The following is a 3,718-nucleotide window of genomic DNA, read 5'->3' on the forward strand; positions in this document are numbered from 1 at the left end:
AATATTGCAAAATGTGCTTCATCCGAAAAGCTATTGTAAAATCGGACATATCGAGTGCATAGAGGAGTAATGTATCTATAATTCTTAAAATAATTGTTATGCTTTTTGTGAACGTTTATCGTGAGTAATTTAGTAAATTGTTAGTAAATTCCCGGAAGTTTGCGGGGTATGCTTTTTCTGAACGTCACATGCTAATGTAAAAAGCTGGTTTTTGATATAAATATGAACTTGATTGAACAAAAAATGCATGTTTGTATAACATAATGTCCTAGGTGTGTCATCTGATGAAGATCATCAAAGGTTAGTGCTGCATTTAGCTGTCTTCTGGGTTTTTGTGACATTATATGCTAGCTTGAAAAATGGGTGTCTGATTATTTCTGGCTGTGTACTCTGCTGACAATCTAATGTTTTGCTTTCGTTGTAAAGCCTTTTTGAAATCGGACAGTGTGGTTAGATTAACGAGAGTCTTGTCTTTAAATAGCTGTAAAATAGTCATATGTTTGAGAAATTGAAGTAATAGCATTTCAAAGGTTTTGAAAATCGCGCCACAGGATTCAACTGGCTGTTACGTAGGTGGGATGAATTCGTCCCGCCGGTCCCATAGAGGTTAAGTTTTGGCTCTGTACTCCAGCACTTTGGATTTTAAATGACACAATGCCTATGAGGTTAAAGTGCCGACTGTCAGCTTTAATTTGATTTGAATATACATCCATATCGGGTGAACCGTTAAAAAATGACAGAACTTTCTGTGTGTCCCCATTTTAGGGGACCAAAAGTATTGGGACAAATTCACTTATACAGTATGTGTATTAAATATCATACCCCTAAGACATGCTAACCTCTCACCATTACAATAACAGGGAAGGCTATTCTTTTTTTGCAGGGGGGGATTTGTGCATCTGTAACTTTCTCACTCATCATTATTCACGATTCATTCAGGATTGTCCGTAATCATGGTAGCATCCACATTCAAGTCGAGTCACATGCTTAATGTTGTCATTGTGTGCTAGGAATATGGGACCAAATGCTAAACTTTTGACTACTTTAATAGACATATAAGTACACTTGTCCCAATAAAGTTGGTTCCCTAAAATGTGGGGACTATGTACCAAAAGTGCTGTAATTTCTAAACAGTTCAACCGAAAATCAAATTAAAGCTGACAATCGGAACCTTAACCACATAGTCAAATCCAAAGTGCTGGTGTAGAGCACTAAAACAACACAACATGTGTCACTGTCCCAATACTTTTGTTGCTCAATGTGTATTAATGGTCTATGGAAATAAGTAAACCAAAAATATACACTGAGTGTACAAAACATTATGAACACGTTATCTTTCCATGACCAGGTGAAAGCTATGATCCCTTATTGATGTCACTTGATAAATCCACTAGATCAAGTGAAGGAGATAGGTTAAACAAGGATTTTTAAGCCTTGAGACAATTTAAGAATTGTATTGCGTATGTGTGCCATTCAGAGTGTGAATGGGCAGTTTAAAATATTTAAGTGCCTTTGAACGGGGTATGGTAGTAGGTGCCAGGTGCACCGGTTTGTGTCAAGAACTTCAACGTTGCTGGGTTTTTCACACTCAACAGTTTCAAGTGTGTATCACGAATTGTCACCACCCTAAGGACTTCTAGCCAACTTGACACAACTGTAGGGATTATTGTAGTCAACAGCATCCCTGTGGAACGCTTTCGAGATTTTGTAGAGTCCATTCCCCGCTGAATTGAGGCTGTTCTGAGAGCAAAAGGGGGAGGAGGGGTGTAACTCAATATTAGCAAAGTGTTGTTAATGTTTTATGTACTCAGTGTATACTATTGTAATTCATGTAGTGTTTTTGTGGATTGTAGTATTCTGTGGTATTTACTATAGTGTTTTATAATCTTTGTCATAGAAATTGAGGCTTTCTACTTTAGGAAACCTACTGGAGAAATACTAAAAGAGAAAATGTTCCATTATCTGTAGGTTGGTAGGTAGGTTGGTAGGTAGGTAGGTAGGTAGGTAGGTCAGCGTGCGGTCTGAACAGATCGGCACTTCTGCTGTTTTCTATATATACTGTACTGGAAAACACTATAGTCTATACTTGGCATGTACTTATGGGTGGCACAAATTAAGATATGGGGGAGGGGAATGGACAGGGTAAATGCAAATTAAATGCTGTAGTATTTACTATAGTTACAAAAAGTGTAGTGTTTTTTCTGACTGTTGTAGTTTTACAGATATTACTGTATTATTTACTACTGTGTTTCATTTGCGGATAACACTGTTTTCACCACCCAGTTCTTGACAGATTTTGAAACCCTGTTCAAAGGCACTTAAATCTTTTGTCTTGCCCATTCACTCTCTGAATGGCGCACATACACAATCCATGTCTCCAAAAATCCTTATTTAACCTTCATCTACACTGAAGTGGGATCATAGGGACAATAGTTTTCACCTGGATTCACCTGGTCAGTCTATGTTGTGGAACGAGCAGGTGTTCGTAATATTTAGTACACTCAGTGTATACTACAGTTTTATTTTACCAAAGTGTTTATACTACAGTTAACTGTAAAGGTTACAGTATAATACAGTATATTACATTAAATACTACAGTAAATACTACAGTATTCACTGTAGTGTTTCTGTTGAGTTTAGTCCACAAAAACACTATAGTGGGTTCTGACTTCTATACTTGAAAATATGAAATATCCTTATTCATGTCACTGAGGGAGAGAGGGGAATGTAAAATGTTTACATTTCGTCAGGATACGTTATTGTTAGCCATCAGCAATCATATGGGAGGAGAAGAGCCACAGTCTGTTACAAGTCAACATGACAGCCATGAGTTGGGCAGGAGTGACGAATTTGGGCAGAGGTCACGTAGCTCTTCAAATGTGTAAGGAGGGGGCTCAGCACAGGATAAAGGATTAACCTGTTATGGCTAGGGGGCAGTATTTTCACAGCCGGATAAAAAAACGTACCCGATTTAATCTGATTATTACTCCTGCCCAGAAACTAGAATATGCATATAATTATTAGCTTTGGATAGAAAACACTCCAAAGTTTCTAAAACTGTTTGAATGGTGTCTGTGAGTATAACAGAACTCATTTGGCAGGCCAAAATCTGAGAAGATTATGTACTGGAAGTACCCTGTCTAACCATTTCTTGGCCTTCTTTGCCATCTCTATCCATTACAAAGGATCTCTGCTGTTACGTGACACTTCCTACGGCTCACATTGTCTCTCAGAAGGCGGCAAAAAGCTGAATCGTGGCTTTGCAGGCTCTGGCTGATAAAATGTAGCGCGTTTGGGTAGTGGCTGGTTACAGTACTGTGAGACTCAGGCTCGTGCCCGCGTCGACCGAATGCTTTGTTTTCTTTCCTCTGTTTACCTAAATGCAGATTCCCGGTCGGAATATTATCGCTTTTTTACGAGAAAAATGGCATAAAAATTGATTTTAAACAGCGGTTGACATGCTTCGAAGTACGGTAATGGAATATTTAGAAATCTTTTGTCACGAATTGCGCCATGCTCGTAACCCTTATTTACACTTCGGATAGTGTCTAGAACGCACGAACAAAACGCCGCTATTTGGATATAACGATGGATTATTTTGGACCAAACCAACATTTGTTATTGAAGTAGCAGTCCTGGGAGTGCATTCTGACGAAGACAACAAAGGTAATCAAACTTTTGTAATAGTAAATCGGAGTTTGGTCAGGGCTAAACTTGG

General features: G+C 38.4%; 1 non-coding gene across 1 annotated transcript; it reads right to left on the reverse strand.

Moving 5' to 3' along the window:
* Positions 1-1,901: 1,901 nt before the first annotated feature.
* Positions 1,902-1,956, reverse strand: LOC123731586 (U7 small nuclear RNA). The gene has a single exon (XR_006762792.1). It is a non-coding gene; the product is annotated as a U7 small nuclear RNA (small nuclear RNA).
* Between the last annotated feature and the right edge of the window lie 1,762 nt (positions 1,957-3,718).

The sequence above is a fragment of the Salmo salar genome, chromosome ssa29 (assembly GCF_905237065.1).
Source record: "Salmo salar chromosome ssa29, Ssal_v3.1, whole genome shotgun sequence".
In the NCBI taxonomy this organism is placed as follows: domain Eukaryota; kingdom Metazoa; phylum Chordata; class Actinopteri; order Salmoniformes; family Salmonidae; genus Salmo; species Salmo salar.